General features: G+C 36.0%; 1 protein-coding gene across 5 annotated transcripts in view; it reads right to left on the reverse strand.

The window, feature by feature from the left end:
* PDE11A (phosphodiesterase 11A) overlaps positions 1 to 16,827 on the reverse strand; it is a 447,272-nt gene that overhangs the window by 172,425 nt on the left and 258,020 nt on the right. The gene's annotated exons all lie outside the window — the stretch shown is intronic.

Here is a 16,827-nt window from a genome sequence, read left to right on the forward strand (position 1 = left end):
GGTGGGGGGTGGGGGATGTTATAATATAAGTAACTGCTACTTTTGACATTATATGAACACAGTGGTAAATATTGTACTGGCGTTAATTCACTTCATTGTCATAACAATCCCACAAGGTTGGGAAGTGAGAACAATGAAGCACAGAGAAATTGACCTGCCCTGAGATGCACAGGTAAAAAAGTAGCACAGCTGAAATTAAAATCCTAATAGTCTCAGAACAAAGGTTAAAAAAAACTTAAGAATAATCCTAACAGTCTAATTAAAAAAAAAATTTTTTTTTTTGACACAGGGTCTTGCTTTGTTTCCCAGGCTGTGGCACGATCATAGCTCAGTGCAGCCTCAAATTCCAGGGCTCAAGGGATCCTGCCGCTTCAGCTTCCTGAGAAGCTGGGACTATAGGTGCATGCCACTATGCCTGGCTAATTTTTTTTTCCTTTCGTAGAGATGAGATCTTGCTATATTGCCCAGGCTGGTCTCAGACTCCTGGCTTCAAGCAATTCTCTCACCTTGACCTCCCAAAGTGCTGGGATTATAGGTGTGAGCCACCGTGCCCAGCCTCTAACAGTCTGATTTTAAAGCCTGACATTTTAATCACCTAACTGTAGTTCATTCAAAAACCCTCGTAGCAGTGTATGCTGAGGATTGAGATTCTTGTACTTTAATTATGATTTTTATTTGTATTTTACTATACTTGATCCACTCAACAAACATTTCCCACATGTCTACTGTGTGCTGCTGGTACTGGGCACATAATGGTGAACCAGACCCATAAACACATCTCTATACATAAGGGATCCAGAATCCACTGAGACCTGATTGGGGGGAGAAGATTCCATTTCAGCCTAGCAGGAGTACACTAGATCTATGTTTACCTGCTAGATGCTGAGAATCAGCCAAGTAACTAAATATTAATACATAAGTTTGCTCCCCTTTTGTATATCTAACCAAGGAGATTCAACAGGACATAAGTGGACCACAAGAGAGCTCAGGGGCAACCCCAAAGTCTTGCCCGTTGGCAAACACTGCAGTCCAAGGGAAGGAGAGGAGCACCCTAAAAACCCAGAGAGAATGTTTTAATACATCTGATAATTGTTTCATGCATGCAACCTTTTAGAAATCTTATGCTTAGTATCTTCAAAGATACAAGAAGAAAGAGCATCATTGAAACTGGATCAGAAAACCATATAGGCAAAATACGTTTGAATGAAATTTATAAAACAAACAAACAGAAGAATGAGTTAACATAGTTCAACTGTCACTTGCTCAGGGTGGTCTCTCCTGAATGTATCCACAGTAGCCCCATATTTTTAGTCACTTTTTATTAAAACATCCTGCTTCATTTTCTTTTGATACAGTATAATACATTTATCTTGCTAATTTATTTGTTTACTTATCTACTGCCTGTCTTACTAGAATAAAAGGTTCATGACAATATGAATACCGTTTGATTTTTAACTGCTGAGTCCTCGGTATAGAGAATGGTGTCTACCAAAAAGTAGAAGCTCAACAAACATTTACTCAGTGAGTGAATATATAGACAACAACGGAGATGGTTAACATGTGGAACAGTTTGAAGAGAATTCAAATTATAATAAAAGAATTTAAACCCACATTGGAGTTAACAAAGATTTTTTAAGTGCAAGAGCTCAGAATCAACAAATCAATGGAAAAGAATGCAGACCAGAAATGGGCCAACACTTAATGTTTTAAACAATGGTGCCAAAGTGATCCCATGGAAAAAGAAGAACTTTCCAATAAATGATAAATATTTTATTTAAAAATGAACCTCAATGGCTATCAAGATGAATCATAGAGCAAAATGTAAAAGCTAAAACCAAAAAGTTTTTAGAGGAGAAAACAGTACAATATATTCTTGATTTGTGGGTAGGCAAACGTTTCTTAGATCACTAATAGCAATAAGCTTTAAATTAAAAAATTGATAAATTAGACTTCATCAAAGCTAAAAACATCTTCCTATTAAAAGACACCATGAAAAACCGAATAAGCAAGCTGCAAATTGGGTGAAAATATTGACAATACATATATCTGACCAGGGACTAGTATCCAGGATGTATAAAGAACTCCTTCCAGTTAACAATAAAAAGACAAGCAATCCTATTAAAAGTGGTCAAAAAAATTGGACAGCTCACAAAAGAAGATATCCAAGTGGTAAATAAGCACATAGAAAAGAGTACAACATTTTTAGTCATAAGGGAAATGAAAATTAAAGCCATAATAGAATATTATACACTTACCAGAATGACTAAAATTAAAATCAATGATGGCATTAAATACTGGTGAGACTGTGGAACAACTAAAACTTTCATAGTTACTTGATAGAAATGTACAATGGTATAGCCACTTTGAAAAAATATATACCTGGAAGTTCTTATACAACTAAACACATACTGACCTTTTGACCAAGTAATACTAGGTATTAGCCCAAGAGAAATCATAGCATATGTTCACAAAAATACTTACACAAAAATGTTCATAGCAGCTTTATTCATACAGCCCCAAAATGGAAATAGCCAAAGTATTGATCAAGAGAAGAATGGATAAACTATGGTATAATCATATAATAAAATGTTACTTAGCAATTAAAAACATCAAAGTTATATACCCAACCTCGACAAACTTCAAATGCATTATGGTGGTTGAAAGAAGCCTTACCTAAAAGAGTACATATTGTATAACTGAATTTACACGAAATTCTAGAACAGGTAGAATTAAGGTAGAAAAAATCAGAACACTGGTTGTGTCTGGGGGTAGCAGTGATATCCTGGGGATGGAGCAAAAGGGAACTTTCTGGGGTGATAATATATCAAGACATTTTTTCCTATTGAAAAATAACAAAATTGTTGTTTTAAGCTAATACATTTCGGGGCATTTTGATATGCAAGATTAGATTGCCAAAACAAAAAGATTATGCCTAACCAAATGTTATGAATACAGGTATATTCATACTGCAAAAGCACTTGTATAAATTTAAAAATTTGCTAATGAAAATGTAACTAAAAATCTATAATACATGAACAAAAACTAGGAAACTATAGGGAAAGTGCATACTCCAATTCTTTTTTATATAGTAAGAAGTTAAAAGATACTGGTTCATTTTTGTCTTTATTAACTAGAGAAATATTGATTAAAGAATGCTTTTGTAAAAAAAATGAGAATAAATAATTTTCACTTCAAGTAAGGACTAAAAGAAACTAAGCAAAATATAGTCCAAATAGTAAAATTCAGAAAAAGAAAAGCATAAGAAAGTAGACGCTCAGATAGAATAAGATGAAATAATAGATATAAAGCCAAAATCCCTCATTAAAAGCAGAATCTTAGATTAGATAAAAAATTACATTCAGAGCAGTGAGATTGTATCACTTATAAAAAAAATCTCCTAACAACAACAACAGAAATAAAATAAAAGAGAGACCAGGAGCAGACGGATTCACAGCTGAATTTTACCAAACATACAAATAACTAATACCAATCCTCCTGAAACTATTCAAAAAAATCGAAGAGGGAATTCTCCCTAACACTTTCTACAAGGCCGGTATCACCCTGATACCAAAGCCAGACAAGGACACAACAAAACAAGAAAATTACAGACCAATATCCCTGATGAACATAGACACAAAAATCTTCAACAAAATACTAGCAAATCAAATCCAATAGCACATCGAAAAGATAATATACCATGATCAGGTGGGATTTATCTCAGGGATGTGAGAATAGTTCAACATATGCAAATCAACAAGTGTGATACATCACATAAACAGAATTAAAAACAAAAACCATAAGATCATCTCAATACATGCAGAAAAAGCATTCAATAAAATTCAGCATCCCTTCATGATAAAAATTCTCAACAAATCAGACACAGAAGGAACATACCTCAACAAAATAAAAGCCATACACAACAAATTCACAGCCAACATCATACTCAATGGAGAAAAGTTGAAAGCATTCCCTCTAAGAACTGGAACAAGACAAGGATAACCATATGCAGAAGAACAAAACTGGACCCATATTTCTCACTACAGATAAAAATTAACTCAAGATTGATTAAAGACCTAAATGTAAGACCTCAAATTATAAAAATTTCAGACAAAATCCTAGGGAAAACTCTTCTGGACATTGGCCTAGGCAAAGAATTTATGACCAAGCCCTCAAAAGCAAAGGCAACAAAAAGAAAAATAGACAAATGAGACTGAAGCTAAAACGTTTCTGTACAGAAAAAAAAATCAACAAAGTAAACAACCCACAGAATGGGCAAAAAATTTCCAAATTATGCATCTGACAAAAGGCTAACATCCAGAATCCATAAGGAACTCAAATAATTCAATAAGAAAAACAAGTAACCGCATTAAAAAGGGGGAAAGGACATGTAAACGGGCAACAAATACATGAAAAAAATGTTCGACGTCACTAATCATCAGAGAAATTCAAATTAAAACCACAATGAGATACCATTTTACACCAGTTATAATAGCTATTATTAAAAAGTCAAAAAACAACAGATATTGGCAAGGAGGCAGAGAAAAGGGAATACTTATACACTGTTGATGGGAATTAGTAAATCTTTATGAAAAACAGTATGGTGATTTCTCAAAGAACTAAAAAGAGAACTACCATTCAATCCAGCAATCCTACTACTGGGTATAACCCCAAAGAGAAATAAATCATTATATCATAAAGATACCTGCACTCATATATTTATCACAGCACTATTCATAATATCAAAGATATGGAATCAACATAAATGTCTATCAGTACAGGACTGGGTAAAGAAAATGTTATATATATATATCCACATAATGGAATACTATTCTGCCATAAAAAAGTATGAAACTATGTCTTTTGCAGTAACATAGATGGAACTGGAGGCCACTGTCTTAACTGAAATAATTCAGAAACAGAAAAGGCAAATACTGCATGTTCTCACTTATAAGTTGGAGCTAAAGAATGGGTACACATGGACATACAGAGTAGATTAATAGACATGGAAGGCTACAAAAGGTAGGAGGTTGGGAGGGGGTGAGAATTGAAAAATTACCTATTAGATACAATGTTCACTATTAGGGTGATGGATACACTAAAAGCTGACTCACCACTACATAATATATCTATGTAAGAAATCTGCACTTGTACTCCCTAAATATATTTTTTAATTAAAAAAATTAAAAAAATATATATTTAGATGTATGTAGTTTACAAAAATGAATGCCTAAAACAAAATGACCCAGAAATAAAAAATAAAATAAAAAGATGAGTCAGGAATTATTGGTTTAAATATATATCCTTAAGAAGGATTTACCTAAAACCCCAGTAGAGGTTATGTCCCCTCTCAGATGCTCTTACGGCATCGTGTATTTTCTCCTTACAAGAATTTATCACAACTATTACTATATTCTGGTTTGCATGATTTTTTTTTGGTTTGCCTCCACATTCTAAGATCTTTAAGGCAGAAATAAGTCTGCTTTGCTCACTGCCTTATTTCCAGTGCCCAGCACAATGCTTAGAAATAGGAAATTTTCACTGAATGACTGTATTCCAGAAAAGAAGTAAAATAAAAGAGAAAGCACAGATAACAACATTAATTTCAAACTAAGTCGATTCCAAGGTCAAATCAATGAAGTAAAAGAGTACTCTTAAATCTATAAAAGAAACACTTCATGGTCTTGAACCTGTTTTTGCAAAAATATGGAATAAAAAATGTATAAAACAAGAAATATTAACAATTCAAGGAGAGGGATAGATGATAGACTAAAAATATGTTTATCTTCGTTCCTGACAAACTATCATGAAATTACCCAAAATGCTAATATCTGATACATTCAGATCAGTAGTGGAAAACAGAAAGGATTGGCCAGTGGTTTCAACTTATGGATAGGTAAAGAAGATCTCAAAAGATTATCACTGCCTTCATAACAAGAAAAAAGAGATAAAGTAAAAATCATACTTCATTTTAAAGCTGTCAAAGAGTGAGTGTGAGACAAAGAGAAGTCTAAACAAATAAAATTCCAGTTAAGAGAAGCCTTTTATAGACCAATAAAGAGCAGTGACTGCTTCCATACCTGGGACCAATTGTTTACATAGTGGAGAGATGAGCCTGCCATCATAGAGCAACTCTTAAAAAGGAGAAAAACTAGCAATTTTTCAAATGATAGCATGGGTTGGCAAACAGACTCTTATCTGGAAGAGCCACAAATGCAAAAGTAAATCTCTTGGCTTGAAAATTCTCTGCCACAGAAATTGATGATGAGTGCAGGGCCAGAAAATGGAAATCGTACATTCTTGCACATGAGTAAGATTCAAGGCCCTGCTGGAGTTGATGCCAAAGAGAACTGAAAGGAACTCTAGCCGCAACTCAAACCCCTGCCAGCTCAAATCCTGATTGTGACGAGTCACTCAATGCAGCCTGGGTAGTTGGGATTGGGTTGAAGGGCAAAGGGAAATCTTCATAATCTCTTTTTAAAGCAGAAATAAACTGAAACTAATAAAAAGCTTCAGCCAATCCCCAGCTAAAGCATTGCAGATGGTCAAATTTTTATGATCAGCCTCTCATTCTAGGTGTCTGACATTTTTTAAAAATCACATATCCTCTTTATGAGAAATAGAACAAAACAAAAGATTTTATTTAGTTCAAACAAATCTAGTAAAAATATTATTTATTTTTGTCCTTCTATACAAGATGTTTGGTATGCAATAAATACTTATGAATACATACAAAGAAGCAGAAAAATGTGACCTATAATCAAGAGAAGAAATAATCGATACAGGCAGACTTACAGATGCCCTTGATGTTAGAATTAAAGACCAAGAATCCAAAATAACAATTATAAAGAATTATGTGTTAAAAATTTATAGAAGAAATTTTAGAATATATAGAAAAATTTATAGAAGAAAAGGTGGATATAATTAATAACAGTTGATAAGTTTCTGCAGAGAAATAAAACCTTAAAAAGGAACCAAGTCAAAATTTATAGAACTGAAAAATGTCAGAGTGTCAGAGAACTGTGGGCCAATATCATTTGATTCAACATATACGTAACTGGGTCCAGAAAGAGAGAGAGAATAGGAAAAAATAAGTATTTGAAAAGATATTAGGCAAGTATTTTCTGAAATCAATGAAAGTTATCAACTCTTAGATCTAAGAAACTCAGTGAACACCAAGCATAAGAAACATAAAGTAAAACACATTTATGTACATCATAGTCAAATGACTGAAAAACAAAGATCTAAAAGGAAATGGCAAAAGCAGTAAGGGAAAAAAAAACATTACATTTAGGGGAACAACAAAAATCATGGCAGAGTTTTCACTAGTAACAGTGGAAGCCAAAAGACAGTGGTATCTTAAAAGGGCTGAAAGAAAGAAAAAACTGTCAATCCAAACGATAAGGTAGTTAGCTTTAAGAAGTAAGTTACCACTGATTTTTATTTCTTCTAGATACTTTTTACATTTTCTATAACAATTGCATTGTTCTTATAATTTAAAAACATTTGTGTTTTTATTATTTTATTTTATTTTTTGAGACAGGGGCTTGCTCTGTTACCCAGGCTGGAGTACAGTGGCATGATCACAGCTCACTGCAGCCTTGACCTCCTGGGCTCAGGCAATCCTCTCACCTCAACCTCCCAAGTAGCTAGGACTACAAGCGCATGCCACTATGCCTGGTTAATTTTTGTATTTTGTATTTTATAGAGATGGGGTTTTGCCATGTTGCCCAGGCTGGTCTTGAACTCCTGGGCTCAAGTGATCCTCCTGCCTTGGCCTCCCAAAGTGCTGGGATTGTAGGCGTGAGCCACCAGTCCTGGCAAAAACATTTTTAAAAGAACAAGTAAGACAAATATTGTATATGGGTTACACTTAGTATACAAGAATCCTCAGAAAACTATCTGACTAATCTTTATCCTCATACCAAATATCTACACGATTACTACTGTTTTCACTAGTCTTTGTAAAATATTTATATACAAAGATTAACTAAAATAACAGTTTTCATGTGTCAATAGCCCTTTTATAAAGAGATTAAAAGTAAGAAACAATCACATCTCTTGGGGTAGGTGAGAAAACATTAATGAAAGAGGTGAAATTTGAGGTTTGTTAGAAAATACTTTAAGGAAATGGAGAAAAGTTTCAGAATAAAAATTTCAAGATATATTTGAGAAACACAAATAAATCTAGGTTTTTTCATGGAGGGATGAAGTGAGATATTGATGTCAATAGTGGAGAATCTTGAAAGATCTAATTTGTAGGCAATGGAGAAAGAAATATTCACCTAATCTAACATGTTTTCAGTAAAGAAGAATCTACAAATGAGAACAATTCTGTATCTACTGGTGTGCTACATTTGGATTTCTAATTGACAGCTTGGTATTCCCTGTACCTGTGAATTAACATGAGTAGATAGTTATCATTTGGACAATCACTAGATCATTGTCTGACAGTAACTTGGTCTGAAAAAATTATTTTGGTAGATAAAAGGATGTTTAAGTGGAACTCTTTCTGAGTTTATAACTTAGAACAACAGGTACTGTATTCTAAAGGTACATGCTAAGCCACAGGACTTGGAAAGAAAATGCCCCAAACTAGGTCTACCTCCTCCAAGCTGAGCTGCTCACTGTTCATCTCTGAATTGTGTAAGAAAAGGGTAACAGTTTATGAGAGAGCCTTATATGGAAGATTTCTTAGCTAGGGTTTCTTAAAGCTTCCTTCTACAGAACTACTTGGAGAACCTAATATGTATTTCCCCAGGATGTGACATGCTAGCAGACACTGGTAGCTGATCCATACCTAAAAATTCTAAAGGTTAGTGGACAGAAGGAAGAGACTGGAGTGCTACATTGAGGGGACCTGTGTTTGTACAATTTAATGAGCAAAGACTCATTAAATTGAGTGAGTTTTCCCCTGACCCAAAAAGACCCATGAAAAATAATCAGACCATGGAAGCAACCCTAGTATCCACTAATATATGAATGGATAAACAAAATGTGGTATATACTTACAATGGAATATTACTCAAGCCTTAAAAATGAAGGAAATTCTTACACATGCTACAATATTAATGAACCTGGAAGACATGCCAAGGGAAATAAGCCAGTCACAAAAGGACAAATATTGCATGATTCTATTTATATGAGGTAGCTAGAGTAGTCAAATTCATAGACATAAAGTAGAATGGCAGTTGCCACAGGATGAAGAGAGGGGAGTGGGGAGTTAGTGTCTCATGGGTACAGAGTTTCAGTTTGGGAAGATGAAAAAGTTCTGGAGATGGATAGTGGTGATGGTTGCACAACAACGTGAATGTACTTAGTACTACTGAACTTTACACTTAAAAACAGTTAAAATGATAAATTTCATGTGATTATTTTACCACTCTTTTAAAACAACAACAACAACAAAAACAACAAAAAATAACCTTCACCAAGAGGACTGCCTAGAGAAGTGAGCTGACCCCACAGAGGGAGGGTCAGGATGGGCCAGTGGAAGCCAGGAATGAGAATGGATTATAAGCTGTCAGTCAGGAGAGGCAAACCCACAAGTAATTGCAAACAGGAGATTCTCAGCCAGGCAGTTATCTGAAGAATTTATAAAAGCAGCTCATTACAAAAAGAAAATGTTGGTGTCTGACACAGATGGCCCTGAAATCAAGTTAGGAAATCATAAGACTTTGCCCTTTCATCCTACCTCCCTCTTGAGCCCTGTACCTGAATTGGGAGATAAGGTGAAGTGAGGAAGAGTAAAGAAGCTATGACTGTGTCTCTCTCCTGACTACAGGCTTCTAAATGAGAAGGGAAGAAGCTGAGAGACAATTTAACATCTGTGTGTGCCAAAAAAGTGGTGGAATGGTACTAGACAGTTTATACAGGAGTGGGGATGATTGATTCAACAGAGTAAATTTAAAGGAAGAAGAGTGAGAAAGAATGAAGTGGCATTCTACTTGTAGTCTCTGAGTCTAGCCCTTTCATCCAGTGAGAGAAAATCTTTCCTCGGAGCTTAGAAGATTCCTGATGAAAGAATCACTGCTTCCACTTCTCTCCTTCTCCCTTACCTTCAGGAAGTCAGATTGGCTTCTTCATCCTCATCTAAGGATATATCCCATGGAAAATGGTATCTAGGAAGAGGTCTACCATCCTCCCCAAATAAAAGCAACTCTGTATCTGTACCCATGGCTTATGAATGAGGAAGGGAATACAGAGCTGATGTTATGCCAGTCTGTGGTCAGCAAGACTGCCACTAAGAGTGACTGTCAATTCTCCCAACATAGCCCAAGCTTTTCCATTCCAGAATGTTGTCATGGCAGACAAAATGATTTTTTGTGGTGGGATGCATTCATTTATTCAATATACTTTTATTGAGTACCAATTATATATAGAATACTGAAAAGAATAAAAGCTAAAGACATGATCACACACTTCAAGGCACATATGTTTCAGCAGAGGTAAACATACAGACTTACAATTAATGACAATGTAGGGCAAACAGGAACAAAAAAGTTTTGGGATTAGAAGTTTTTACAGAGGAGACTACATTTACATTGTGCTTCGAATGATGGGAACATTTTGAGTGGATATGGCATAATTGAAACAGAGAATGACAAAAGTGGAGGGGAGGTTAGAGCGGAGATCAGATGGCAGAGAAACAGGTAGCTGGTCTTCAGACTATGACATCATTGGGTTTGTAAGTAGCATATAATACTCTTGAGAAGAGAAATGAGAGCCAGGGGTAGGAAAATAGTTTGGTATGAGATTTCTGAGGGCCTCAAAGGCCAGGACATTTGTACTTTAATAGGTAATGGGAGAGTAATTTAAGGTCTATGAGTGGGTGAGTGATGAAATCTAAAATATGTTTTAGGAAGAACAAGTAGAAGGCTATTGCAATTGTCCAGTGCAGAGGTAATGGAGCCTTTAAGTAGGATGGTTGCTGTCACAATTGTAAAGGCAGAAATAGATGGGAGAGGCTTTGGGGAGGTAGAATAAATGAGGCTTGGATCCTGATAGCATATGCCTTTTTCTTACTCTCTGTCAAACCCTCATTTCTTCCCTCTTCTGATCCTAAAGCTGTATGCAGTGTCCCTTAGAACACAGACTTATATTTTCTGGCAAATTTCTCTTCAGTATTAGGTAAGGCTTCATTTGCAGTAACTGTGAAAGACACCCCAAAGGACAGTTCCTGATGTTGAAAATGAGGAAGTTGTATTCTACATCTACATTTTTATTTTCTCTGTATTGCGGCTTTTAGAAAAAGGTTCCCCCTTTTACCTAAGAATTTCTACTCTCAGAAAATATGAACATACATTAGCATAGCTCTTCTGAAGCTCTTGGTCATGTAGAATGGAAATCAGGATCATGAAATTAAAGTTATTAAAAATGATAGTAAATGCCTCTCTTTGTTCCATTATTCAGCTTTAAGAGCATTTCTGCTCTCTAAGAGCCTTAGAGTATTAATTTCATATATTTAGGACAAAGGATTTTAACAATAGAATTGTATAATTAAATTACAAGAAATTAAGAAAAACAGTCATCAAAATAATTGAGTTGATAATTCAATTGTTAAACAAAATCTGGATAATGTATTTAGTCACTCCAATTTTTAAAGGCTAGAACAGTAGAAAATGTTTTGTATGCTTACATTTCTATTTCTCACCATGTGTGGATTATGGCTGAAATAAGCTGAAATTGCCAATATGTGACAACAGGGAAAGGACTGCCTTGCATGGTAAATCTTTTGGGGAAGCTTTGTCCTTGGAGATGTCTAGCTTTTAAAGACCTGTTCTGTTTCTGACATGGTAAATTTTGTATTTCTATGCCCTAGACTTTTCTGCAGATACATGTATAGTAATACAGGCTATGGACAATGGGCCTGCATTGAGCAAACACTAGTGCCCTGGAGCAGCTGCACTTGTGATGCTTCTGGGATGTTCAGTGGTGTGACTAAACAGCACGTATCAAAGAACTACGAAACAGGCAATCTGTTTTCAGCTCTGACTTTAAGCAGGAAGTGATTTTCCTGATAAAACAGGCGAAAAAAATTATAGCTCCCCAGTCAGCATAGTCTTACAAGAAATCTTGGGCTAAGTAGACAAAATTCAATGAAGATTAAGGACTCCAAATGCACTGGTTGGTAGGAACATCTAACTTTTATTAAGTACCAATTGTAACTAAACACTCTTTCTAAACACTTTCCCTGTATTTTTTTTGTAACTTAAAACAGGCTTGCAAATTTTTTTTTAACTTTTAATTTTTGTAGGTACATAGTAGGTGTATATATTTATGGGGAAAACAGGCTTCTTATACCCATTTAACATATGAATAAAACAAGATTGAGAGGTTAAGTAGCTTGCCCAAGGTCAATAGCTACTGAACCAGGATTCAAGCCTAACTAACTGATCAGGCTAATACTAAAATCAACACTTTAAATCTTCTCCCTACACTGCCTTTTGCATGGATAAAGTTAGCAACCTCCTTCTGCAGGGGATACTGACACAAAGCAAGATCTGCATTAAAAGTGTACTTAAAGCAATGAAGTTTCTGGTTTAGAAACAGGTAGATCAATGGGACAAAGTAACATGCAAAGAAATATACTTGAATATATATAAGAATTTATATAATTTAATGTGGTATTTCAACTTGTTCAAGCAGCCAGATAAGCTAGATATGAGCAGGAGGGTGAGTACCCTGAGAAAAGGGAGGTTTGGAAAAATCTCATAACCCAGATACCACCCAAAACATACATCCTAGCTATGAGCAGAGAGGAAGGGAAATACCTATGGAGAAAGAGATGCCCCTTTACTCCCAGTAATCACTCACTCTGCAATCAAACTGTCCTGTCAGAATGTAGCTAGCTACATGCTGTTAAGCGGGTAAAGAGGGAAAAAGGAGAAATTCCTAAGAGATACACAGGTGCAATAAGTACAGATTTAACCACTTTCCAACCTTCCTCGGGCGGTGATAATGAGTAATGCAGGCATTATACAGAATTTGTATCCAACACTGGCCTGCACATACATGTGAACCAACAGTAAGGGGGAATCCCACAAATTTTGAGTGGAAACTAGGTGGGGGAAAAGGTGGGGACTTAAGGCAGAAGTGGGAACTAGACAAAGACAAAGGCAGAAACTGGAGGCGGAGGCAGAGGCAGAAGCCTGAAGAAACAGTCTGCCATAATAACCACAATGCAGAACTCTTGGGGCTGCTGCTGGCTCATCCCCTTTTAAACACCCTGCTCTGCCTCATCTTTCAGCGTGCACTGTCTCTGCTACTACCTAACCCTTGATGCTACTACTCCTGTTTCTCCAGCTGGACCAGCCTGCTCCTTTCTTGGAGGGTCCTTCTCTCAATAAACTCTGTACTCTTTATTTTCTTTCAATAAATCTTTTGCTTACATTACTAATTGGTCTCTTGGCTGAATTCTTTCTCCCAAGTAAGACAAGAACTGAGGATTCCTGTACTTTCCAGTAACAAAATCATTAGGAAAAGTAGCCAGTATTAAATAAATATATAGAAATCAGTGGCTGTTTGGGAGGAAAAAATAAAGTTAAAGCCCTACTTTTTTTTAAGTGTACTTTCAGTGAGCTCTGAGTGTTTTAGAGACTGTACTCTGCCCCATTTGTGAGAATTATTAGTCTTTCCAGGGAATTTATCTGGAGAATATTTACTTTCAGAGGATATACCATGGAGGGAAGTATTTTTATGAAAAATGTCTTGGGAATGAGATTTTTAAAAGACAGAAGAGAACAGTGTGGTGCTGTCTCTTGAGTCTCATGAACACACAGCAAGACATGTATTCCAATTAACTCTTTAGGCCATGAACTACTTGTGCTCCCTTTTTAAGGAAGGAAAAGATTCTAGGGTAGTTTTTGTTACTGGGTGCTGTGGAATGGATTATTTCCCTCCACTCTTGTTGCTAACTGAAAAAAAAAAAAGACACTGCAATAAGGTTATGGGACTGAAAGAGCTACATTTAGACACAGCTCTTTTGGAGTCAAGGTCAAGTAGGACAATAATGGAAGAGAATAAGCAAAAATGAGACAACACAAGGAGAAGAGGAACCTGGGCACACCTGAGTGGGGAATCTTCCCTTAGCCACAGTGGAAAAGGGGAAAGGACTAGCCCAGGATCTCAGAAAGAAGGGATAGGAATGACAGAAGGGTAACATGGCATTTGGCTTTCTCTCTTTCTCAGCTCTGTTATTACTATTTTACTTTTTAAAAAAATTTGTTGGATAATTTATATTCTCATAAAGTAGCTCAAATATTTTATGGGACTAAGCAAGTTATAAATACATACTTTTAATAGAAATATTTAGAAAAATATTACACTTACACATATTCATATATAATATGTATAAATACATAAATTTAAAAATATATATTCAGAAGTTGATGTATATTATAATATATGTATATCTCATTCCTGAATTTGGGTTTAGTAGCTCTCAAAAAATCACTTTTTGTCTTTATAAAGTCCTCAGGGTAAGAAATCCTTCCAGATACTCTTGCATATGGATTCCTAGGCCAGGGAGCGGGGTGGATGCCACCTGATCACTAGTGTCAAGAATTTCGTACTCAGTGGGGTGGGAGTTGGCTGAGAGTGGAAGTGGCAAGAGCAAGATGGCAACACCATAATTCTGACTGGGAATGCCACTTTCGACACTGGCACAAAATAAAGCATGTGGAACAAAGAAGTCAACACCTATAAGTCAACTTCTTGAAAGTTTAAGATTGTCACAAGGCTAAGAGTTGGGCTAGAGATTTGTGAGAGTCAGTAATAATTTTTGTGTCTAAGGACAGAGGGATCTGAGTTACATAAACAGGAGGTGTTCACTATGAACTGAAATAAGCAATTCATGGGTAAGGAGACTGTGGCCAGAAATTCTAGGGTACATGAGCGTTTTCTAGGTAATAGTAACTGTGGCTCATTGGGGTAGGAGTAGTGCCAGTGAGAGTGGTGCCTTTTACTGAATCTTCCCATCTGGGGGTAAATGGCCATTCACGCTGCAACCCAGTTATTCTAGCTCCTTCTCAAGAGGATGACGATGTGCCAGAGGTAGGTGAGGAGTGAGAATATGGGCATATGTAAGATGTTCTCTCTTTGTGTGTTAATTATACTGTGACATAATGAAGTAGGATTTAGATGGGACTAGTGTATGGTGTGTCCTTTTTAATAGCTGCAGTTACTGAAAAACAATGGGTGAAGCAACACTGTGGAGATCAGAATTTGATGATGGTGAAGGAGGCATAACTCAACATTTGCTGTTCTAAATTCCTGTCCTTTGCTATTTCTCCCCAATCCATGGTGATTTCTCAGTAATAAATATACTACTATAAATAATAATAGTATTATTGCTATGATTTTATTGAATACTTATTAACATCTTCACATGCTTCATCTCATTTAATTCTCACAGTTGAGGTAAGTGACAGATCCAGGATTTGAAAACAATTCTGCACACAGACCTTAATGCTATACTAATGATTCTTATCAGTTGGTTGCATATTTATAGTTCACTCATTTATTGACGCATCCGATAGATACTGTTTTTAGTCCTTACTATAAAAAGATATTACATATAAACGAAGCAGGGCTGTCCCAGAAGAACAAAAAGCATCCCTTACCAAGGTAAGGGATTCTTTCCTTCTCCTTCTTTCCCTCCCACCCTCCATTCAAAAATTATTCAATAAATCCCAACTTTGCACTAAGCACCCTGCTAGGCATTGCAAATAAAAATCCCTGTGCTTCTAGAATTCATGATTTAGCCAGAAAATTAAAAGCACATAGACAGATAACTATAATTTTATATCTTTTACATCTCAAATCAGAGCAGTGCAGGTAACATCAATTTGCCTACTTCTTACATCTGGCTTGACACACAGAATATTTTGAAGATTTCATGTGTATTATATCATACTCTTCTATATATTTTTATCTTGGCACTGACATTTTATCTTGCCTACTTAGTAAGTATTTCACAGATATAAAGAAAATGTTTGGTAAAATCTACAGAGCAGGCCAGGCGTGGTGGCTCATGCCTGTAATCCCAGCACTTTGGGAGGCCAAGGCGGGCAGATCACCTGAGGTCAGGAGTTCGAGACCAGCCTGGCCAACATAGTGAAACCCCATCTCTGCTAAAAATACAAAAATTAGTTGGGCATGGTGGTGCATGCCTGTAATCCCAGCTGCTTGGGAGGCTGAGGCAGGAGAATTGCTTGAACCCAGGAGGTGGAGGTTGCAGTGAGCCGAGATGGCACCACTGTACTCCAGCCTGGGCAACAGAATGAGACTCAAAACAAAAACAACAAAAACAAAAACAAAAAAACTACAGAGCAGAAGCTAGAAAAAAAATGAGTCTTGAGTCAAAACAAGCATCTGAGATTCAGGGAAGATTAGAACTGCTCTTTTGGAACTTAGTGTCTGAGAGGACATGTGTGCAGACATGGGAGCAGGTCAAGGTTCTTGATGGGACATGTGTTGGGGGAGGGAGGAAGAAAGGGAATCAGATAATGACAGGAGTAGCTTTCCCCATCTAGGTCATATATCCTTGTATGATTCTTCTCCTATGATAAGAAAAGTTGTGACTTTATAGATTATCTACACATATTCATATCTAAGTTTAAAATAAATTTGAAATCCTGCCAAATTATCTTTGAATTGTCACTATTTAATAAATGTAATTTTAAAAAATCTATATCTAAACATAGGACTTATATGAATGGGCTTCAAGGCATCTGTGAACCCCTGAAATTATATGCAACATTGTGTTTCTCTGGACTTCATGAGATTTAAACCCACAACCTAAAATGATTAAGGCCCAATGAATAATTA

Source organism: Pongo abelii, chromosome 11 (assembly GCF_028885655.2).
Source record: "Pongo abelii isolate AG06213 chromosome 11, NHGRI_mPonAbe1-v2.0_pri, whole genome shotgun sequence".
Classification (NCBI taxonomy): Eukaryota; Metazoa; Chordata; class Mammalia; order Primates; family Hominidae; genus Pongo; species Pongo abelii.